The following is a 26,020-nucleotide window of genomic DNA, read 5'->3' as shown; positions in this document are numbered from 1 at the left end:
ACCTGTCCCATCTAAAAAGATGTCCAACCTTTTTTTGAACAAATCTATTGTATCTGCCATCACAGTCTCCATGGGTAATGAGTTCCACATTTTAACTGCCCTTACTGTAAAGAACCCTTTCCTTTGTTGCTGGTGAAATTTCCTTTCCTCCAACCTTAAGGGATGGCCCGAGTCCTTTGTACTGCCCGTGGGATGAATAGTTCTTTTGAAAGCTCCTTGTATTGTCCCTGAATATATTTGTATATAGTTATCATATCCCCTCTTAGACGCCTCTTTTCTAATGTAAATAAATCCAATATAGCTAGCCTCTCCTCATAAGTTAGAATGTCCATCCCCTTTATTAATTTGGTGGCTCTTCTCTGCACTCTCTCTAGTTCCATAATGTCTTTTCTTAGGTTTGGTGCCCAAAATTGTACTCCATATTCAAGGTGTGGTCTTACTAATGCTTTGTAAAGGGGCATAATTGTGTCTACTTCCCTTCCATCCATTGCCCGTTTGATGCAAGATAAGATCTTGTTTGCCTTTGCAGCTATTGCATGACATTGGGCACTATTGCTAAGCCTGCTGTCTACAAGCACCCCTAAATCCTTCTCCATCAAGGATTCCCCCAATATATCTCCATTTAATTTGTAAGTCGCCTTTTTATTCTTGCATCCCAAATGCATAACCTTACATTTATCTGTATTAAACCTCATTTGCCATTTACCTGCCCACGTTTCCAGTCTCTCCAAGTCCTTCTGAAGCGAAATTTCATCCTGCTCTGATGAGACGGAGGCATTCACCCCAGAAACCTGATCCTGTCATCCCCCATACCATCGCGGGAGACTCAGGCCCCCCTGTTGCCAGCAGGTATGCACCACACTCAGACACGTAGCCAGATCCTAGTACAGAGGAGGGGGGCCCGATCTGCGATTGGCCCAGGGAAGGGGGGCTACATTGGGAATCGATGTTATTTTTCTTCATATTAATGGGTATCCTCAAAGCTAATGATATGCCAAAATGACGTCCATTAGCAAAACTACAATTGTTTCTTCACTTTTTCTGCTTGATCAATAGGGTGACCAGATTTCGAAAATGAAAAACCGGGACACCTTAAAAAATAATTTATTAAACAAATTACATCACGTGACACCCCCCGTTGCCATGACAACAAGACACTCTGATGCCCCTGCAGTGTTAGTGTGTATAGAGGTGGGGGCTTTGCTTGGGCCCTTCAACTCTTACAGCCAGGGCATTATTGGCCAGGAATGCCCAGTTCGGAGGGGATTACTACTTCAAAATGTATTTGATTCGTAACAACATCAAAAAACTCTAATACCAATAACTAACAACCACAGACAATGATAATCTAAACCATCAAATAAAATGTCTACGGCCCTTGTTCAAGCATGTTTGCGGTACTTACCAGATAAATCAGTGCCTGCAATCCACGACTGTATCCGCCTCTCCGAGCGTCTGAAAGCAATCCAGCGTTCCTGGTGTGTGGCTGAAGAGGTGAGGGACTCCCTCCTCTCAAACGGAAAAGAAGAGCAAAAAATAGAGTTGGAACATACCTATCATACAGGGATGAGAGAGAGAGACAGAGAATGAGAGAGAGACAGAGAATGAGAGAGAGACAGAGAATGAGAGAGAGACAGAGAATGAGAGAGAGACAGAGAATGAGAGACAGAGAATGAGAGAGAGACAGAGAATGAGAGAGAGACACAGAGAGAGAGAGACAGAGAATGAGAGAGAGACAGAGAGAGGGACATAGGGAGAGAGAGACACAGAGAGAGAGAGACAGACACAGAGAGAGAGAGAGACAAAAGTAATGTACTGTATAACCATTATACCGTACCCCCTAGTATTCGTGTAATCATTGTCCCACACCCCCTTTTACTCACGCTTTGGCAATACTGAAATGTTCTTTTGACAGAGACACACAGAGAGAAACAGAGACACACAGAGACAGAGACACAGAGAGAGAGACAGAGACACAGAGAGACACACAGAGAGAGACAGAGACACACAGAGAAAGACAGAGACACACAGAGAGAGACAGAGACACAGAGAGAGAGAGAGAGAGAGAGAGAGAGACACGGGCCTATTTAGTAAGCGTCGATAAGGCTGCGTCTATAGTATTTCAGACGGAGGGAAGGCACACACGCTGCAATACACTTGCTGAAGCCTGAGCTTTTTTATGGCTTTGCAGGGTATGCAGCGGGTGCGATTGGGGGCGTGGCAATAAATATTTGGAGGCGTGGCAATAACGTTCCGGCGCGGACGTCACTTCCCTACCTCACATCCCGATCCACCGGCATTTTTTCAGATGCAGCATCTGAAGCACTGTGCAGACAAGAAGAAAAATGCACACAATGCGCACCAGAGATTAAAATATAGTAAATTATTTATTAATAAAACAAGAAATAACCGAGGAGGATCCAACCCCACCTCAGTACTTTCTTCTCGTTGCTATTGCCACACTATACGTCCTGACGCCGGAAGGGAAGTTGGTACGCGACCAAGACGAGACACCGGATTTACAGTGGAACCACAACATACCACAGATTGCTGGAGGACCACACTGCGAGGGGCGCAGCCTATCGAGTTTCCCGGTCATCGTCCAAAGTCTGGAGCTGCGGAGTGACCACCGGATTACCACGGAGCCCGAGCCTGTCTCACACAATGCTTTTACCAAACGGATGTTTGTGAGTTTGCTATTTTTATCTTGTCCAGGAAATGAAATTGTTAAACCGAATTTACACATGGAGCGGGCGCTTTCTCTTCTTTTTTTTGTTTAGATATCTATCGAGGAGGTGGTTGTTTCCCTGAAGAGAGCTGCCAGGGTTCCAGAGGACGCCCGAATTGGATCCTTTTATGATTGAGTTATAACATAGCTATTAGAGCTAGGTTTCTGGACTTTTATTGTGTTTAGGCATAGTGTTTATTATTATTTTATTACAGCTACTTTTTAGTAATTGCACTGTTATTAATTCTGACCACTAATTCTCACTGCCATTATAATCTCTCTCTAGCCACAACCAAATTGCTATATCAGCTATATTATTTATTGGTTATACCAGGGGAGCACAAACTTTTGCAGCTCGCCCCCCTGCCAGTGCTCGCGCCCCCCCCACCCTTACCTTGATGCGGCGTCATGTGACCTGCAGCGGCATTTGACGAGGGTGACGTCACATGACCCCGCGGCGTAATTTAACATACTGTGCTATATCTATGCACACACAGCTGTCTCTAGGCATAAAACACATCCACACCGGGGGAAGGACCAGCACAGATAACATTCCAAGAGACACTGTTTTTAAGTATAACTTTTGCTTGCTTCATTCATTGTAACATCGCCGGAAGAAGAGATCAGTGTATCTCGAAAGCTCGCACAAATAAAAGCATTTCGTTAGCCACAGAACGGTATCATCTATTTATTTTTAGATTATTGAAGCTCGGCTAACACGGTACTGATACCTCTATATATATATATTGCGCGCGCACACACACATATAACGTTTTATCCAACTTTTTCATTTATCATTTGTAGAGAAAATGAACAATGTCGCCAGAAGTGCTATTTTTCAAAATGTAACATCTCTACTAATTAGTGTAAAATGATACTTCATATAAAGCAGGTTATGGGACCCAGTATAAAATGACCTTCATGTTTCTTATCACATCCCAGTATATGGATACTTTCTATTATCACAAGCTGCTAACATGTGACAGGGCTCAGAGTCTGAGCCCAGAATGTGACATACAGAACATTCTCATTCTAAATTTCAAAAAATATTGTGTTGATTTCTGACCTGACTGCCGTGGTTACAGCTCAACCACTCTGTTCTACTGTATGTCACCACTTTCTGCCACAACCAGCTGACGGTGGATCTGCAAGGAGTTCAACGCTCATTGGCATCACATCTGTGACTTGGTTGACGAATCATTTCTCCAGCTTTTTATTGTATTGTTTTTAAATAGATTATATTTATTTAGTTGAATAGATATTTATTTAGTTTAATAGATATTTATTTAGTTTAATAGATTATATTTCTAAGTTTAATAAGTTATATTTCTTAGTTTAATAAGTTATATTTCTTAGTTTAATAAATTATATTTCTTAGTTTAATAAGTTATATTTCTTAGTTTAATAAGTTATATTTCTTAGTTTAATAAGTTATATTTCTTAGTTTAATAAGTTATATTTGTTAGTTTAATAAGTTATATTTGTTAGTTTAATAAATTATATTTCTTAGTTTAATAAGTTATATTTCTTAGTTAATAGATTATATTTGTTAGCACAGTAGATTATATTTACTAGTATTTAAGTCTCCCCCTCAGTGCCCCATTAGGACCCGTGCGCATATTTCACATCTTTTCGGAGTCGCTTATTTTTTAGACCCTCGGAGCCGAAACCTAAAGGGGTCAGCTAAGAAAGTTCGGATCAAGAGGAGCCGCACAGCTTAAAGACAGAACATTTCCAAGGGAGATGGAGACAATTTGGGTAAGATCTGATTAAAGGACATCCTTTGAGGAAGGAAAGGGTGACGGGGGAGTCTAAGAGGGGGTGAGAGAGCAAGGTGGTGTGTCAGATTGGGGCAGAGCAAGAGAACGCAAAAATGATGGGGATTTGCTGCACACCAAAAAAAAACAATAAGTAGTGATACTTTTACCGGTGCCCCATTGTCTCAGGGAAGACCGGCATTTTGTCCAATGGATACAATATGATTGATGGGAAAGGGCACACGGATTTGAATAAAAAAAGATAATTTATTGTGCCACAGACTACAATGTTTCGGCTGCTGGCCTTTCTTTGCTGGATTTAGTGGGTTTAGCCACTTTACCTGAGAAAGACCAGCAGGCCGAAATGTTGTTGTCTATGGCAGTGCAAGAGAAAACAGGTTGGGGGGGGTGGGTTCTCGCAAAGTCGCCGACCCATGGGTGAGTGTCCCCGGTGGAAACTAGTCCTGGACCCCAGGAAAGCTGTCTGTGGCCCATACAAGCTGAGTAACATGTAAAAAGGACACATGTATGTTCAGAATGAGTTAGCATGGTATTTTGAGAGGCACCATAGCAGGTCAGTGCAAGTCAGTGCAGAGCACTGCAAGGTCAGTCAATATGAGGAAGGGTCCGATGGAGGAGTTGGAGGGTCCCAGAATATCTCTTAAAGCAGGGGTGCGCAAATCGAGGGGCACGACATTTTCTTGGGAGGAGGGGCTCGGCGCTTACAGAGGCCCCTCGCTCTTCCCCACAGCATTTAAATTAAATGCCGGAGATCGCGCGCAAGGCCTCTGTAAGTTCCCTTTCCTTGTCTCCGGCGGCTTCTGGCGACAGCAACGTGGCGTCACATGATGTGGCATTGCCATAGCAACGTGATATCACATGACGTCGTTACATCAGAACGTCGGAGACAAGGTGGGGAAGGTGGAGGGGGGAGCAGGGGGAAAAGGTTGTGCAACCCTGTATTAAAGCATTGCCTTGCATACAGATCAGAGGCCAAGAATGGATATGGATATCCGATGTGAAGCCAGAAATAAGACAGAAAAGACCGTTTCGGGGGAAGAAGGTGAGTGATGAAATAGCCGTCACTGTGTAACTCTTCCAATTACCTGCAACTTCATGCAGAGAAATAGCAACGCTTGTTTTTAACGTGCTAAGCGCCTAATGGGGAATTCAACTGCTGAGAAGTTAAGGGAGTTACTAACCCAAACTCAGCGACGTTTCTGTGTCTCTGTGATAACTCCCCCAGGACATGCCTGAAAACCAGAGGTAACTCAATGTATTTTTGATAAATAGAAACATGACCTTCTGGGGAGGGGTATATAATAGGTACTGGGCCTGGTGAGGTGGGTATAACGGGTACTGGGCCTGGTGAGGTGGGTATAACGAGTACTGGGCCTGGGGAGGGGCGTATAACAGGGTACTGGGCCTTGGGAGGGTTGTATAACTGGGTACTGGGCCTGGGGAGGTGGGTATAACGGGTATTTGCCCTGTGGAGGGCGGTATAACGTGGTATTGGGGATGGGGTATAAGTGGCACAGGAGCTCTTGCGATACAGAGTATCACTGTCCCTGGTTACAAACACTTCATGTCTCCTGCAGATCAGGACACGCACGAAGGTGGTGCCCTTTGTGCCACCAGACGACGAGGCGGGCTACGAGGCGGACGACGAGGCATATGACAAAGCGGGCGTCAAGTGGAACAATGAGGTGGGCTACAAGGCGGCCGATGACGCAGACGTGGTGTACGATGACCAAGGAGCATACGACAGGTGTGGCCGGATCTGCTGCTTCACCTTTTTTAGGCGGAGGAGAAGACCACGGGAGCAGGTAGGAGAATACGAGAGGTGCGGACAGATCTGCTGCTTCACCTTTTTTAGGCGGAGAAGAAGCCAGGAGCAGGTAGCAGAGGAGCCAGGGCGTAGATACAGGGGTATTCTAGGGGCCCTGAGAAGTTGGTTTGACCGCAGGAGAGGCAGATAAGATCAGGAAGGCTGCGGGAGGGGCAGGTACTAGAGGGAGATAGGGATATTGGGCGTGAGAGGGTGAGAGAGAACAAGGAGCAGGGCCGGAGCACGGGTTTCATGCGCCCGAGGCAAAACTTAAAATTTGTGCCCCAGTTGTATAAAAAATAATAAGATAAATAAAATAATAAAATAAACAGTGGCGTAGCTATCGGGGCTGCAGGGGGTGCGACCGCATCCCAGCGCAACGCAAAATAAAAATAAAAGGGCGCCAAAATACTGGATAAAAAAAAGAATAATAATTTAAAAAAAAAGATAAATAAATAAAATAATAAGAGGAAAAAATAATAATGATTATTAATGCGCCCCTAGGACCTCTGCGCGCTAGGCGACCGCCTAATGGCCGGCCGGCCCTGCGAGGTATGCGGGAGGAAAAGGGGTGAATGGGATAGATATGCAGGGGGATGGGGAAGCAGGTGAGTTATACACAGGGGCACAAGGGCCCCATCACCTGCATCTCTATATACTGAGTGTGCCCCTGTGTATAACAACGCTGATCTGTGCTGCTCCATCTGATCTCACTGCGCAGTGATCCAGGGACCATCCGATCGCCATTTAATGGGGTCAGGAAGGAATTTTTTTCCCCCATTGCACAGCAGGGGTTATGTTTCGCCTTCCTCTGGATCACAGCAACAAACTGCCCTTTGTGCATGAATTATCAGTGAGATCTTTATATACCCTGCATTGGTCTTCACCCCTTTGCTGCCGGAGGGGCCTGCAATGCATTGCTCTGCGTGTTACTATATCGCTCTGCAATGTGCTGCAGGCCCCTCCCAGCAAAGAGATTAATTATTTCAATAAAATACTCTCTTTAATCAAACCTATGTGTAGTGTCTTTTCTATCCGTTGTATCTATTGCTAACAGCTCAGTGATTCTTCCCCAGGACGCTGCACTAGTGTCACGCTGCCAAGCCCGGGTGTGAGGGAGATTTATAGGGTCACATATACACTTCTGCCAAAACACGAGTGCAAACAGGAAGCCCCTCTGATCTCATATCTTTTATTACACAAAACGGTATCTAAAAAGGTAAAAATAACATACATGGGATTCTGCTACAAATATCTCTCTAATTACAAACCAATTAGCAAATCATTCAGATTAGTCGAGCGAAAAGAAAGGGTTAAGTATCTCATGTACAGTATATGCAGTGTAGGCTGTTCTGCAGCATTACATGCAGGGGACAACGTTTAGGGGATATAAGTAATGCTGATCTCAGAGCTGACCGGCTGACCTGCTCTACCGGCTGACCGGCTGACCTGCTCTTCTGGCTGACCTGCTGACCTGCTCTACTGGCTGACCGGCTGACCTGCTTCTCTTCTTTCAGCTAAATGACCTGAATTGTGGCCCCTGTATCCCCCAATTAAACGTTTTATTGGCATATTCTTGTTTGACTCGTTCTATACAGACATTTTCTATATATTCATTGTGGGATTTGATAACATCTGTAAAATCTCTCAGAATATCACATTCTGTACGTTTGTGTTGAAGATTTTTCCATTCTCAATTTACTTAATATTAGTTTTTGGCATCAATTATTTATATCGAGTCCAAAATACCTTTATACAGAATGCTGTTCCATTTAGCCCACAAATGCTGCTTCATTAAAGCCCATGGGTGGCACTTTATGCATTCTCAAACTTTTAGGCAACATCCCTAATTTCCAAAAGTGGGATTAAATCTGTACATATTTAAATGGTTAATTTTCTTACTCAGACTCCTAAATCCCTCCCCAAATATATCCGTTTCACATAAAAGTGTGTGCGCTTCTCCTTCCGCCTAACTGGCACGTCGTCCTTACGGGCGCCACTCCTTGCAACTCCACGCTGCCCTCCAGTGGCAAAAGAAATAAGATACATTTACTATACTCGTCTGGCAGCTGCTCCCGTATAAGGTGGGTAACTCTGTATTAGGGGTCTTGGTAGACTATATTTTATACTTATGTCGGATAGATGAGGAATTAATATTCCTAACGGGTTATTGTGAGAGGCCTTAGATCTTATCCTATATGCACGCAGCCCTCGCCTCTCTGACCTTGAACACATACTTCAATCTGATTTTTGAGACTTGAAACTGGATTTCCCAAAACAAACTGATTTTAAACACTGACAAGACTGTAACAATGGTATTTGGGACCAGAGCTAAATTGCTAAAGCTGCCAATGACAGAGCTTCAGATAAAAACCAGCTCTAAAACCATCCTAGCCCCTGTTACTTGTTTGAAATATCTGGGCATTCAACTCCCATTTAACATTTGGGTTGCACATTGATACCCTGACATCCAAATCCTATGCCAAACTAGGTGTACTTTAAAGGAACAAATCCTCCCTAATGGCCTCATGCAGTAAGCAGCGATAAGCCACTTATCACCAGCTTATCGCCAAAAAAGCCACACTGATACACACACACACACACACACACACAGATACAGACACACTGATACACACACACACCCACCCACTAATACACACACACACACACACACACACACACACACACACACACACACACAGACCCACTGATACACACACACACACACACACACTGATACACACACACACACTGATACACACACTGAAACACACACACACACAGATACACACACACTGACACACACACACACACACACACACACACACACAGATACACACACACACAGATACACAAACACACAGAGATACACACACACACACACACACACACACACACACACACACACTGATACACACACACACACACACACACACACACTGATTCACACACACACACACACACACACACACACACACACACACACACACACACACACACACACACACACACACACACAGACCCACTGATACACACACACACAGACCCACTGATACACACACACACAGACCCACTGATACACACACACACACACACACACACACACACACACACACACACACACTGAAACACACACACACACTGAAACACACACACACACTGAAACACACACACACACACACTGATACACACACACACACACACTGATACACACACACACTGATACACACACACTGACACACACACACTGACACACACACACACACACACACACACACACACACACACACTGATACACACACACACTGATACACACACACACAATGATACACACACAGAGATACACCCCGCCTCCCCCTGCACCGCCTGCGACCGCGCAGCAACCACTGCCCGCTCCCGAGCCCATCTCCCACACCAAGGGGACGGGGGGAAGTGAGCGCCGGGGGGCAAAGCTGTGAGTGACGAGGGACAAAGCTGTGAGCGCCGGGGGGGCAAAGGTGGGAGCGCCGGGGGGGCAAAGCTGCGAGCGCCAGGGGGACAAAGCTGTGAGCGCCGGAGGGGCAAAGGTGGGAGAGCCCGGGGGCAAAGCTGTGAGCGCCGGGGGGGGCAAAGGTGGGAGCGCCGGGGGGCAAAGGTGGGAGTGCCGATGGGGCAAAGGTGGGAGCGCCGGGGGGCAAAGGTGGGAGCGCCGGGGGGCAAAGGTGGGAGCGCCGATGGGGCAATGGTGGGAGCGCCGGGGGGGCAATGGTGGGAGCGCCGGGGGGGCAAAGGTACAAGGTGGTACAAAGGTAGGCGCACCCCCGCTACCACCTCCTATTACCCCCCCTGGCTGGGACCCGGGACAGAAAGGGGACACTCACCGCGAACAGAGGAGCCGGGAGCGGGAAGACACGTGTGCTCTGCACAAAGCGGAAGTCCCGCCCCCGGCTTCCTCTGACCTGCCTGCAACCAATCCCCTGCGGGCCGGCCGGCATTCTAAGTCCCGCCCCCGGCATCATCATTCATCCAATAACATGCGGGCCGGCCGGCATTCTAAGTCCCGCCCCCGGCATTCTCCTTCATTCAGTCTCCCCGGCAGCATTCACACACACACACATAGAAAATACTTACCGGCCGCCGCATTCTCCTCACCGCCGCTGCCCCGCAATACCGGGACCAGGGACAAAAACCGGGACATAACCGGGACGGAGCTAAAATCGGGACAGGGCAGAAAAAAATGGGACTGTCCCGGCAAAACCGGGACGAATGGTCACCCTACTTACAGACTATTCACTTGAGTGGACCATAAAGTGTCTTATAGAGGGAACTCTAAGGTGTCTTAAGATGCATTAAGATATATTATGTATGTAAATATTTATTTATATAGCGCTTTATAAGAGAGGCAATACAGTACAGAGAATTATAGTACAATAAGTGCAACAAACAAAATCAGACAATAGGAAAGGAAATCCCTGGCCTGGAGAGCTTACAGTCTTAATGCTAGATCCATGGAACTCTGTTGTGTTTACGCTAATAACGGGACATTCCTGAAATTGGTACCTGACCCTGTGTGGTAGGCAGAGACACAGGGGCAGTGCCTGCCAATATCATAAAGAGCAGTGCACTTCCTATTTAGTAGAAGTGTGTGTCAGAGTTAAGAGTTCAGTCCAGAGTTAGAGTCTGCTGAGTCTGTCACCTGGCTGGCCCAGGGTGACAGAGAGAGCCTATATCAATTGGCCGTTGGAGAAGGGGAGCCATCAGCCTCTGAGTAGAGCTGATGCAACCTTAGTTAGGGAGGTGGACCAATTCCTCTCACCCTGTTTAGGGGGCGAGGGAAGAGCTAGCCCCACCCTGGGTGCCCTTGACCTGGGGTGGTGGCAGGGACACAGAGACCATCCTGAGGGAGAGCAGTCCTGTGTGGAGGAAGACACCCTGTACCTGATTGACAGTCTTGTTGCTGCTATTCTGCTGCTGTGAATAAAGAGCTGCGGCTGCTTTTAAAGATATACAGTGTGAGACTGGAATCTCTCATCCCCGAGGGGGAGGGGGGGACTCTCTGGAAGGATTCCACCCGTATTCCTGGGGCTCAGAGATGGAGGCGCTGCACCATTACATACATAGTTACATAGTTACATAATAGATGAGGTTGAAAAAAGACGTACGTCCATCAAGTTCAACCTATGCTAAATTCAGACAACAGATACTTTATTCTATATCTATACTTACTTATTGATCCAGAGGAAGGCAAACAAAAAACACCATTAAGGGGAAAAATTAATTCCTTCCTGACTCCAAGAATTGGCAATCGGATTAATCCCTGGATCAACATCCTTCCCATATATACTTATTTGGTATATCCCTGTATACCTGTCCCATCTAAAAAGATGTCCAACCTTTTTTTGAACAAATCTATTGTATCTGCCATCACAGAAAAGTGATATAGCGCACCGCGATCCAAAAGAAGAACAGGTCTGGCCAAAAATGAAGAATCTTTATTGAGGTACTGTATCATAAAATCAAGGGCTGCATCCCTTGATTTTATGATACCTCAATAAAGATTCTTCATTTTTGGCCAGACCTGTTCTTCTTTTGGATCGCGGTGCGCTATATCATTTTTCTGCACTTCTGGACATCACTCTACAGCAGCACGCGATGGAGGGGAAATTCTGGTGAAAGCAGTGGTACAGTGAGTACATAGGGCCAGCCCAATGAGGCAGAGGAGGCTGTCCTAGGACTACCTACTCCTGCCTTCAGGGTATCTGGTGCCCGAATTTATTGAGACTCTAATGAATGTATCTTAAAATTGTCAAAATCCAGACTGCATTCCCCTCCTACCTGTGTATAAGGACACTCTAGAGCACCTTACTCTATCCTATCTGCCATCACAGTCTCCATGGGTAATGAGTTCCACATTTTAACTGCCCTTACTGTAAAGAACCCTTTCCTTTGTTGCTGGTGAAATTTCCTTTCCTCTAACCTTAAGGGATGGCCCCGAGTCCTTTGTACTGCCCGTGGGATGAATAGTTCTTTTGAAAGCTCCTTGTATTGTCCCTGAATATATTTGTATATAGTTATCATATCCCCTCTTAGACGCCTCTTTTCTAATGTAAATAAATCCAATATAGCTAGCCTCTCCTCATAAGTTAGAATGTCCATCCCCTTTATTAATTTGGTGGCTCTTCTCTGCACTCTCTCTAGTTCCATAATGTCTTTTCTTAGGATTGGTGCCCAAAATTGTACTCCATATTCAAGGTGTGGTCTTACTAATGCTTTGTAAAGGGGCATAATTATGTCTACTTCCCTTCCATCCATTGCCCGTTTGATGCAAGATAAGATCTTGTTTGCCTTTGCAGCTACTGCATGACATTGGGCACTATTGCTAAGCCTGCTGTCTACAAGCACCCCTAAATCCTTCTCCATCAAGGATTCCCCCAATATATCTCCATTTAATTTGTAAGTTGCCTTTTTATTCTTGCATCCCAAATGCATAACCTTACATTTATCTGTATTAAACCTCATTTGCCATTTACCTGCCCACGTTTCCAGTCTCTCCAAGTCCTTCTGAAGCGAAATTTCATCCTGCTCTGATGAGACGGAGGCATTCACCCCAGAAACCTGATCCTGTCATCCCCCATACCATCGCGGGAGACTCAGGCCCCCCTGTTGCCAGCAGGTATGCACCACACTCAGACACGTAGCCAGACCCTAGTACAGAGGAGGGGGGCCCGATCTGCGATTGGCCCAGGGAAGGGGGGCTACATTGGGAATCGATGTTATTTTTCTTCATATTAATGGGTATCCTCAAAGCTAATGATATGCCAAAATGACGTCCATTAGCAAAACTACAATTGTTTCTTCACTTTTTCTGCTTGATCAATAGGGTGACCAGATTTCGAAAATGAAAAACCGGGACACCTTAAAAAATAATTTATTAAACAAATTACATCACGTGACACCCCCCGTTGCCATGACAACAAGACACTCTGATGCCCCTGCAGTGTTAGTGTGTATAGAGGTGGGGGCTTTGCTTGGGCCCTTCAACTCTTACAGCCAGGGCATTATTGGCCAGGAATGCCCAGTTCGGAGGGGATTACTACTTCAAAATGTATTTGATTCGTAACAACATCAAAAAACTCTAATACCAATAACTAACAACCACAGACAATGATAATCTAAACCATCAAATAAAATGTCTACGGCCCTTGTTCAAGCATGTTTGCGGTACTTACCAGATAAATCAGTGCCTGCAATCCACGACTGTATCCGCCTCTCCGAGCGTCTGAAAGCAATCCAGCGTTCCTGGTGTGTGGCTGAAGAGGTGAGGGACTCCCTCCTCTCAAACGGAAAAGAAGAGCAAAAAATAGAGTTGGAACATACCTATCATACAGGGATGAGAGAGAGAGACAGAGAATGAGAGAGAGACAGAGAATGAGAGAGAGACAGAGAATGAGAGACAGAGAATGAGAGAGAGACAGAGAATGAGAGAGAGACACAGAGAGAGAGAGACAGAGAATGAGAGAGAGACAGAGAGAGGGACATAGGGAGAGAGAGAGACACAGAGAGAGAGAGACAGACACAGAGAGAGAGACAAAAGTAATGTACTGTATAACCATTATACCGTACCCCCTAGTATTCGTGTAATCATTGTCCCACACCCCCTTTTACTCACGCTTTGGCAATACTGAAATGTTCTTTTGACAGAGACACACAGAGAGAAACAGAGACACACAGAGAGAGACAGAGACACAGAGAGAGAGACAGAGACACAGAGAGACACACAGAGAGAGACAGAGACACACAGAGAGAGACAGAGACACACAGAGAGAGACAGAGACACACAGAGAGAGACAGAGACACAGAGAGAGAGAGACACGGGCCTATTTAGTAAGCGTCGATAAGGCTGCGTCTATAGTATTTCAGACGGAGGGAAGGCACACACGCTGCAATACACTTGCTGAAGCCTGAGCTTTTTTATGGCTTTGCAGGGTATGCAGCGGGTGCGATTGGGGGCGTGGCAATAAATATTTGGAGGCGTGGCAATAACGTTCCGGCGCGGACGTCACTTCCCTACCTCACATCCCGATCCACCGGCATTTTTTCACATGCAGCATCTGAAGCACTGTGCAGACAAGAAGAAAAATGCACACAATGCGCACCAGAGATTAAAATATAGTAAATTATTTATTAATAAAACAAGAAATAACCGAGGAGGATCCAACCCCACCTCAGTACTTTCTTCTCGTTGCTATTGCCACACTATACGTCCTGACGCCGGAAGGGAAGTTGGTACGCGACCAAGACGAGACACCGGATTTACAGTGGAACCACAACATACCACAGATTGCTGGAAGACCACACTGCGAGGGGCGCAGCCTATCGAGTTTCCCGGTCATCGTCCAAAGTCTGGAGCTGCGGAGTGACCACCGGATTACCACGGAGCCCGAGCCTGTCTCACACAATGCTTTTACCAAACGGATGTTTGTGAGTTTGCTATTTTTATCTTGTCCAGGAAATGAAATTGTTAAACCGAATTTACACTTGGAGCGGGCGCTTTCTCTTCTTTTTGTTTAGATATCTATCGAGGAGGTGGTTGTTTCCCTGAAGAGAGCTGCCAGGGCTCCAGAGGACGCCCGAATTGGATCCTTTTATGATTGAGTTATAACATAGCTATTAGAGCTAGGTTTCTGGACTTTTATTGTGTTTAGGCATAGTGTTTATTATTTTATTACAGCTACTTTTTAGTAATTGCACTGTTATTAATTCTGACCACTAATTCTCACTGCCATTATAATCTCTCTCTAGCCACAACCAAATTGCTATATCAGCTATATTATTTATTGGTTATACCAGGGGAGCACAAACTTTTGCAGCTCGCCCCCCTGCCGGTGCTCGCGCCCCCCCACCTTACCTTGATGCGGCGTCATGTGACCTGCAGCGGCATTTGACGAGGGTGACGTCACATGACCCCGCAGCGTAATTTAACATACTGTGCTATATCTATGCACACACAGCTGTCTCTAGGCATAAAACACATCCACACCGGGGGAAGGACCAGCACAGATAACATTCCAAGAGACACTGTTTTTAAGTATACCTTTTGCTTGCTTCATTCATTGTAACATCGCCGGAAGAAGAGATCAGTGTATCTCGAAAGCTCGCACAAATAAAAGCATTTCGTTAGCCACAGAACGGTATCATCTATTTATTTTTTGATTATTGAAGCTCGGCTAACACGGTACTGATACCTCTATATATATATATTGCGCGCGCACACACACATATAACGTTTTATCCAACTTTTTCATTTATCATTTGTAGAGAAAATGAACAATGTCGCCAGAAGTGCTATTTTTCAAAAATAAGATACATTTACTATACTCGTCTGGCAGCTGCTCCCGTATAAGGTGGGTAACTCTGTATTAGGGGTCTTGGTAGACTATATTTTATACTTATGTCGGATAGATGAGGAATTAATATTCCTAACGGGTTATTGTGAGAGGCCTTAGATCTTATCCTATATGCACGCAGCCCTCGCCTCTCTGACCTTGAACACGTACTTCAATCTGATTTTTGAGACTTGAAACTGGATTTCCCAAAACAAACTGATTTTAAACACTGACAAGACTGTAACAATGGTATTTGGGACCAGAGCTAAATTGCTAAAGCTACCAATGACAGAGCTTCAGATAAAAACCAGCTCTAAAACCATCCTAGCCCCTGTTACTTGTTTGAAATATCTGATCATTCAACTCCCATTTAACATTTGGGTTGCACATTGATACCCTGACATCCAAATCCTATGCCAAACTAGGTGTACTTTAAAGGAACAAATCCTCCCTAAGGCCCTCATGCAGTAAGCAGCGATAAGCCACTTATCACCAGCTTATCGCCAAAAAAGCCACACTGATACACACACACACACACACACAGATACAGACACACTGATACACACACACACCGCGCCCTGATGGCAGGGGTGGAGGCGTGGGGCTCCTGCTCTCCTCTGTCTGCCGTTACCGAACCCTTCCTATTCCCCCCTCTCTTGCTTTTCCCTCCTTTGAGGCTCACACTGTCCAGATCTTCTCTCCTCTCCCTGTTCATGTGGCGGTCATCTATCGCCCACCTACCTCTACTCATCCCCCTTCTGCCTTTCTCTCTCACTTTGAATCCTGGCTCTCTTTCTTTCTCTCCTCAGACTCCCCTGTTCTTCTCCTTGGGGACTTCAATTGCCACATTGATGACCCCTCTCTCTCTTGGGCTTCCCGCTTTCTTTCTCTTACCTCTTCTTTTGGCCTTCAACAGTGGACTGCAGCCAGCACCCACAAGGATGGCCACTACTTAGACCTGGTTTTCACTAAAAACTTATCTCTCTCTGATTTCTCCATTTCCCCTTTTCCTCTCTCTGACCATCATCTCATCTCATTCTCTTTATCTTGCTTCTCCCCTTCTCCACCTCCATCTACCCCCCGGTTCTGCAGAAACCTGCGCTCTATTCACTTACCTGACTTTGAGTCCACTTTACACTCCTCCCTCTCCTCTCTCAGCTCTGCTACAGACCCTGACAACCTGGTCAGAAAGTACAACTCTGTCTTGTCCTCATCTCTTGATCTACATGCCCCGCTTTCTCTCTGCCGCCCTCGCCCTTCTAACCCTAGACCCTGGCTAAATTCCCACACGCGCATGCTGCGTTCCTCCACTCGTTCCTCTGAACGCCTCTGGAGGAAGTCTCACACTCTCGCAGACTTCCTTCACTACAAATTTATGCTATCCTGTTTCAACTCTGCCCTCTCGCAAGCTAAACAAGCCTACTTTTCTGCACTAATAACATGCACAAGTCTAACCCACGCCGACTGTTCTCTGTCTTTGATACTCTACTCAAACCACCCTCAGCTGCCTCTCCTTCCTCCATCTCCGCTCAGGACTTTGCAGACTATTTTAAGGAAAAGGTGGAATCCATACGGCAGAACATCCCCTGTTTCTTCCCCCCATCCTACACCTCTTCCTAACTCTCCTCCTGCCTTCCTTGAGTCTTTTTCCACTGTCTCAGAGGAGGATGTGTCGCTGTTGATCTCCTCTTCTCCCTCTACCACTTGCCCTCTTGACCCCATTCCCTCCCATCTCCTAAAACCTCTAGCTCCTACTATAATCCCTACGCTTACACACATTTTTAACTCCTCCCTCTGCTCTGGAACCTTTCCATCCTCCTTCAAACATGCAACAGTCATACCATTACTCAAAAACAGCAAGCTTGACCCTACCTGTCTTTCTAACTATCGACCTGTCTCCCTCCTGCCTTTTGCCTCTAAACTACTTGAACGTCTTGTATTCTCTCGCTTGCTCCATTTTCTCAACACTTATTCTCTCCTAGACCCTCTACAATCTGGCTTCCGCACTGCTCACTCCACGGAAACAACCCTCACTAAAATAACTGACGACCTCCATGCTGCCAAAGACAGAGGTCATTACACTCTGCTCATATTACTCGACCTCTCTGCAGCATTTGACATCGTGGACCACCCTCTTCTCCTCCACATTCTCCATACTCTAGGTATTCGGAACAAAGCTCTATCCTGGATCTCATCCTACCTCTCCCATCGTACTTTTAGTGTCTCTTCTGCTAACACCTCCTCCTCCTCTATTGATCTCTCTGTGGGGGTACCCCAGGGCTCTGTCCTGGGACCTCTTCTCTTTTCTCTGTACACACTCTCTCTAGGTGACCTAATAACATCTTTTGGGTTTAATTATCACCTCTATGCCGACGACACACAAATATACTTTTCAACACCTGACCTTACACCTGCTGTACAAACCAAAGTTTCTGAATGTCTCTCTGCTATATCATCCTGGATGGCCCTCCGACGCCTTAAACTCAACATGGCTAAAACAGAGCTCCTCATACTTCCTCCCAAACCTGGCCCTAATACCTCCTTCCACATTACTGTTGGAACTACAATCATTCACCCAGTAGCCCAAGCACGCTGCCTAGGGGTCACGTTCGACTCCTCTCTCACATTCGCCCCTCACATTCAAAACATTTCTAAAACTTGTCGCTTTTTCCTCCGCAATATAACTAAGATACGCCCTTTCCTCTGTTGTTCGACTGCTAAAACTCTGACTCAGGCCCTCATTCTCTCCTGTCTTGATTACTGTAACCTCCTGCTGTCCGGCCTTCCTGCCTCTCACCTGTCTCCCCTACAATCTATCCTAAATGCTGTTGCCAGAATCACTCTACTCTTTCCTAGATCTGTCTCAGCATCTCCCCTCATGAAATCCCTCTCCTGGCTTCCGATCAAATCCCGCATCTCACACTCCATTCTTCTCCTCACTTTTAAAGCTTTACATTCTTCTGCCCCTCCTTACATCTCATCCCTAATTTCTCGGTATGCACCATCCAGACTCTTGCGTTCTTCTCAAGGATGTCTTCTTTCTACCCCCTTTGTATCTAAAGCCCTCTCCCGCCTTAAACCTTTTTCACTGACTGCCCCACATCTCTGGAATGCCCTTCCCCTCAGTACCCGACTAGCACCCTCTCTATCCACCTTTAAGACCCACCTTAAGACACACTTGCTTAAAGAAGCATATGAATAGCACTGTGGATATTCTAAACACGATACATAATGCTTGACCCCCTGCAGACGCACTTACCAGAACTCCCTCCTACTGTCTCTGTACGTTCTCCCTACCTACCAATTAGACTGTAAGCTCCTCGGGGCAGGGACTCCTCTTCCGAAATGTTACTTTTATATCTAAAGCACTTATTCCCATGATATGTTTTTTATATTATCTGTTATTTATTTGATTACCACATGTATTACTACTGTGAAGCGCTATGTACACTAATGGCGCTATATAAATAAAGACATACAATACAATACAATACACACACACACAGATACAGACACACTGATACACACACACACACACACCCACCCACTAATACACACACACACACACACACACACACACACACACACACACACACTGATTCACACACACACACACACACACACACCCACTGATTCACACACACACACACACACCCACTGATTCACACACACACAGACCCACTGATACACACACACACACTGAAACACACACACACACTGAAACACACACACACACTGAAACACACACACACACTGAAACACACACACACACACACACACACACACACACACACACACACACACACACACACACTGATACACACACACACACACACACACTGACACACACACACACACACACACACACAGATACACACACACACAGATACACACACACACAGATACACACACACACACACACACACACACAGATACACAAACACACAGAGATACACATACACACACACACACACACACATACACACAAATACACACACACAGATACACATACACACACACACACACACACAGATACACATACACACACACACACACACACACTGATACACATACACACACACACACACACACACACACACACTGATACACATACACACACACACACACACACACACAGATACACACACACCCACACACACCCACTGATTCACACACACACACACACACACACACACACACACACACACACAAAGCTGTGAGCGCCGGAGGGGCAAAGGTGGGAGCGCCGTGGGGCAAAGCTGTGAGCACCGGGGGGGGGGGCAAAGGTGGGAGCGCCGGGGGGCAAAGGTGGGAGTGCCGATGGGGCAAAGGTGGGAGCGCCGGGGGGCAAAGGTGGGAGTGCCGATGGGGCAATGGTGGGAGCGCCAGGGGGGCAAAGGTACAAGGTGGTACAAAGGTAGGCGCACCCCCGCTACCACCTCCTATTACCCCCCCTGGCTGGGACCCGGGACAGAAAGGGGACACTCACCGCGAACAGAGGAGCCGGGAGTGGGAAGACACTTGTGCTCTGCACAAAGCGGAAGTCCCGCCCCCGGCTTCCTCTGACCTGCCTGCAACCAATCCCCTGCGGGCCGGCCGGCATTCTAAGTCCCGCCCCCGGCATTCTCCTTCATTCAGTCTCCCCGGCAGCATTCACACACACACATAGAAAATACTTACCGGCCGCCGCATTCTCCTCACCGCCGCTGCCCCGCAATACCGGGACCAGGGACAAAAATCGGGACATAACCGGGACGGCGCTAAAATCGGGACAGGGCAGAAAAAAACGGGACTGTCCCGGCAAAACCGGGACGAATGGTCACCCTACTTACAGACTATTCACTTGAGTGGACCATAAAGTGTCTTATAGAGGGAACTCTAAGGTGTCTTAAGATGCATTAAGATATATTATGTATGTAAATATTTATTTATATAGCGCTTTATAAGAGAGGCAATACAGTACAGAGAATTATAGTACAATAAGTGCAACAAACAAAATCAGACAATAGGAAAGGAAATCCCTGGCCTGCAGAGCTTACAGTCTTAATGCTAGATCCATTGAACTCTGTTGTGTTTACGCTAATAACGGGACATTCCTGAAATTGGTACCTGACCCTGTGTGGTAGGCAGAGACACAGGGGCAGTGCCTGCCAATATCATAAAGAGCAGTGCACTTCCTATTTAGTAGAAGTGTGTGTCAGAGTTAAGAGTTCAGTCCAGAGTTAGAGTCTGCTGAGTCTGTCACCTGGCTGGCCCAGGGTGACAGAGAGAGCCTATGTCAATTGGCCGTTGGAGAAGGGGAGCCATCAGCCTCTGAGTAGAGCTGATGCAACCTTAGTTAGGGAGGTGGACCAATTCCTCTCACCCTGTTTAGGGGGCGAGGGAAGAGCTAGCCCCACCCTGGGTGCCCTTGACCTGGGGTGGTGGCAGGGACACAGAGACCATCCTGAGGGAGAGCAGTCCTGTGTGGAGGAAGACACCCTGTACCTGATATATAGTTGCTGCTTTTCTGCTGCTGTGAATAAAGAGCTGCGGCTGCTTTTAAAGATATACAGTGTGAGACTGGAATCTCTCATCCCCGAGGGGGGGGGGGGGGGACTCTCTGGAAGGATTCCACCCGTATTCCTGGGGCTCAGAGATGGAGGCGCTGCACCATTACATACATAGTTACATAATAGATGAGGTTGAAAAAAGACGTACGTCCATCAAGTTCAACCTATGCTAAATTCAGACAACAGATATTTAATTCTATATTTATACTTACTTATTGATCCAGAGGAAGGCAAACAAAAAACCCCATTAAGGGGAAAAATTAATTCCTTCCTGACTCCAAGAATTGGCAATCGGATTAATCCCTGGATCAACATCCTTCCCATATATACTTATTTGGTATATCCCTGTATACCTGTCCCATCTAAAAAGATGTCCAACCTTTTTTTGAACAAATCTATTGTATCTGCCATCACAGTCTCCATGGGTAATGAATTCCACATTTTAACTGCCCTTACTGTAAAGAACCCTTTCCTTTGTTGCTGGTGAAATTTCCTTTCCTCCAACCTTAAGGGATGGCCCGAGTCCTTTGAACTGCCCGTGGGATGAATAGTTCTTTTGAAAGCTCCTTGTATTGTCCCTGAATATATTTGTATATAGTTATCATATCCCCTCTTAGACGCCTCTTTTCTAATGTAAATAAATCCAATATAGCTAGCCTCTCCTCATAAGTTAGAATGTCCATCCCCTTTATTAATTTGGTGGCTCTTCTCTGCACTCTCTCTAGTTCCATAATGTCTTTTCTTAGGATTGGTGCCCAAAATTGTACTCCATATTCAAGGTGTGGTCTTACTAATGCTTTGTAAAGGGGCATAATTATGTCTACTTCCCTTCCATCAATTGCCTGTTTGATGCAAGATAAGATCTTGTTTGCCTTTGCAGCTACTGCATGACATTGGGCACTATTGCTAAGCCTGCTGTCTACAAGCACCCCTAAATCCTTCTCCATCAAGGATTCCCCCAATATATCTCCATTTAATTTGTAAGTCGCCTTTTTATTCTTGCATCCCAAATGCATAACCTTATATTTATCTGTATTAAACCTCATTTGCCATTTACCTGCCCACGTTTCCAGTCTCTCCAAGTCCTTCTGAAGAGAAATTTCATCCTGCTCTGATAAGACGGAGGCATTCACCCCAGAAACCTGATCCTGTCATCCCCCATACTATCGCGGGAGACTCAGGTCCCCCTGTTGCCAGCAGGTACTGTATGCACCACACTCAGACACGTAGCCAGACCCTAGTACAGAGGAGGGGGGCCCGATCTGCGATTGGCCCGGGAAGGGGGGCTACATTGGGAATCGATGTTATTTTTCTTCATATTAATGGGTATCCTCAAAGCGAATGATATGCCAAAATGACGTCCATTAGCAAAACTACAATTGTTTCTTCACTTTTTTTGCTTGATCAATAGGGTGACCAGATTTCGAAAATGAAAAACCGGGACACCTTAAAAAATAATTTATTAAACAAATTACATCACGTGACACCCCCCGTTGCCATGACAACAAGACACTCTGATGCCCCTGCAGTGTTAGTGTGTATAGAGGTGGGGGCTTTGCTTGGGCCCTTCAACTCTTACAGCCAGGGCATTATTGGCCAGGAATGCCCAGTTCGGAGGGGATTACTACTTCAAAATGTATTTGATTCGTAACAACATCAAAAAACTCTAATACCAATAACTAACAACCACAGACAATGATAATCTAAACCATCAAATAAAATGTCTACGGCCCTTGTTCAAGCATGTTTGCGGTACTTACCAGATAAATCAGTGCCTGCAATCCACAACTGTATCCGCCTCTCCGAGCGTCTGAAAGCAATCCAGCATTCCTGGTGTGTGGCTGAAGAGGTGAGGGACTCCCTCCTCTCAAACGGAAAAGAAGAGCAAATAATAGAGTTGGAACATACCTATCATACAGGGATGAGAGAGAGAGACAGAGAATGAGAGAGAGACAGAGAATGAGAGACAGAGAATGAGAGAGAGACAGAGAATGAGAGACAGAGAATGAGAGAGAGACAGAGAATGAGAGAGAGACACAGAGAGAGAGAGACAGAGAATGAGAGAGAGACAGAGAGAGGGACATAGGGAGAGAGAGACACAGAGAGAGAGAGACAGACAGAGAGAGAGAGAGACAAAAGTAATGTACTGTATAACCATTATACAGTACCGTACCCCCTAGTATTCGTGTAATCATTGTCCCACACCCCCTTTTACTCACGCTTTGGCAATACTGAAATGTTCTTTTGACAGAGACACACAGAGAGAAACAGAGACACACAGAGAGAGACAGAGACACAGAGAGAGAGACAGAGACACAGAGAGACACACAGAGAGAGACAGAGACACACAGAGAGAGACAGAGACACAGAGAGAGAGAGAGAGACACAGAGAGAGAGAGAGAGAGACACGGGCCTATTTAGTAAGCGTCGATAAGGCTGCGTCTATAGTATTTCAGACGGAGGGAAGGCACACACGCTGCAATACACTTGCTGAAGCCTGAGCTTTTTTATGGCTTTGCAGGGTATGCAGCGGGTGCGATTGGGGGCGTGGCAATAAATATTTGGAGGCGTGGCAATAACGTTCCGGCGCGGACGTCACTTCCCTACCTCACATCCCGATCCACCGGCATTTTTTCAGATGCAGCATCTGAAGCACTGTGCAGACAAGAAGAAAAATGCACACAATGCGCACCAGAGATTAAAATATAGTAAATTATTTATTAATAAAACAAGAAATAACCGAGGGGGATCCAACCCCACCTCAGTACTTTCTTCTCGTTGCTATTGCCACACTATACGTCCTGACGCCGGAAGGGAAGTTGGTACACGACCAAGACGAGACACCGGATTTACAGTGGAACCACAACATACCACAGATTGCTGGAAGACCACACTGCGAGGGGCGCAGCCTATCGAGTTTCCCGGTCATCGTCCAAAGTCTGGAGCTGCGGAGTGACCACCGGATTACCACGGAGCCCGAGCCTGTCTCATACAATGCTTTTACCAAACGGATGTTTGTGAGTTTGCTATTTTTATCTTGTCCAGGAAATGAAATTGTTAAACCGAATTTACACATGGAGCGGGCGCTTTCTCTTCTTTTTTTTGTTTAGATATCTATCGAGGAGGTGGTTGTTTCCCTGAAGAGAGCTGCCAGGGCTCCAGAGGACGCCCGAATTGGATCCTTTTATGATTGAGTTATAACATAGCTATTAGAGCTAGGTTTCTGGACTTTTATTGATTTTTGGGATAGTGTTTATTATTATTTTATTACAGCTACTTTTTAGTAATTGCACTGTTATTAATTCTGACCACTAATTCTCACTGCCATTATAATCTCTCTCTAGCCACAACCAAATTGCTATATCAGCTATATTATTTATTGGTTATACCAGGGGAGCACAAACTTTTGCAGCTCGCCCCCCTGCCGGTGCTCGCGCCCCCCCCCCCTTACCTTGATGCGGCGTCATGTGACCTGCAGCGGCATTTGACGAGGGTGATGTCACATGACCCCGCAGCGTAATTTAACATACTGTGCTATATCTATGCACACACAGCTGTCTCTAGGCATAAAACACATCCACACCGGGGGAAGGACCAGCACAGATAACATTCCAAGAGACACTGTTTTTAAGTATACCTTTTGCTTGCTTCATTCATTGTAACATCGCCGGAAGAAGAGATCAGTGTATCTCGAAAGCTCGCACAAATAAAAGCATTTCGTTAGCCACAGAACGGTATTATCTATTTATTTTTTGATTATTGAAGCTCGGCTAACACGGTACTGATACCTCTATATATATATATTGCGCTCACACACACATATAACGTTTTATCCAACTTTTTCATTTATCATTTGTAGAGAAAATGAACAATGTCGCCAGAAGTGCTATTTTTCAAAATGTAACATCTCTACTAATTAGTGTAAAATGATACTTCATATAAAGCAGGTTATGGGATCCATTATAAAATGACCTTCATGTTTCTTATCACATACCAGTATATGGATACTTTCTATTATCACAAGCTGCTAACATGTGACAGGGCTCAGAGTCTGAGCCCAGAATGTGACATACAGAACATTCTCATTCTAAATTTCAAAAAATATTGTGTTGATTTCTGACCTGACTGCCGTGGTTACAGCTCAACCACTCTGTTCTACTGTATGTCACCACTTTCTGCCACAACCAGCTGACGGTGGATCTGCAAGGAGTTCAACGCTTATTGGCATCACATCTGTTGCTTGGTTGACGTATCATTTCTCCAGCTTTTTATTGTATTGTTTTTAAATAGATTATATTTATTTAGTTGAATAGATATTTATTTAGTTTAATAGATATTTATTTAGTTTAATAGATTATATTTCTAAGTTTAATAAGTTATATTTCTTAGTTTAATAAGTTATATTTCTTAGTTTAATAAAATATATTTCTTAGTTTAATAAGTTATATTTCTTAGTTTAATAAGTTATATTTGTTAGTTTAATAAATTATATTTCTTAGTTTAATAAGTTATATTTCTTAGTTAATAGATTATATTTGTTAGCACAGTAGATTATATTTACTAGTATTTAAGTCTCCCCCTCAGTGCCCCATTAGGACCCGTGCGCATATTTCACATCTTTTCGGAGTCGCTTATTTTTTAGACCCTCGGAGCCGAAACCTAAAGGGGTCAGCTAAGAAAGTTCGGATCAAGAGGAGCCGCACAGCTTAAAGACAGAACATTTCCAAGGGAGATGGAGACAATTTGGGTAAGATCTGATTAAAGGACATCCTTTGAGGAAGGAAAGGGTG

At 45.5% G+C, this 26,020-nt stretch overlaps 1 long non-coding RNA gene across 1 annotated transcript in view; it reads right to left on the bottom strand.

The window, feature by feature from the left end:
* Positions 1 to 23,191, bottom strand: part of LOC142485386 (uncharacterized) — a 121,897-nt gene extending 98,706 nt beyond the window's left edge. The window contains exon 1 of the long non-coding RNA XR_012798438.1: positions 22,991 to 23,191. This is a non-coding gene — a long non-coding RNA (uncharacterized LOC142485386). The remainder of the gene's footprint in view (positions 1 to 22,990) is intronic.
* Between the last annotated feature and the right edge of the window lie 2,829 nt (positions 23,192 to 26,020).

Source organism: Ascaphus truei, unplaced genomic scaffold (assembly GCF_040206685.1).
Source record: "Ascaphus truei isolate aAscTru1 unplaced genomic scaffold, aAscTru1.hap1 HAP1_SCAFFOLD_580, whole genome shotgun sequence".
Lineage (NCBI taxonomy): Eukaryota > Metazoa > Chordata > Amphibia > Anura > Ascaphidae > Ascaphus > Ascaphus truei.
This window is presented reverse-complemented; position numbering and strand designations above follow the sequence as displayed.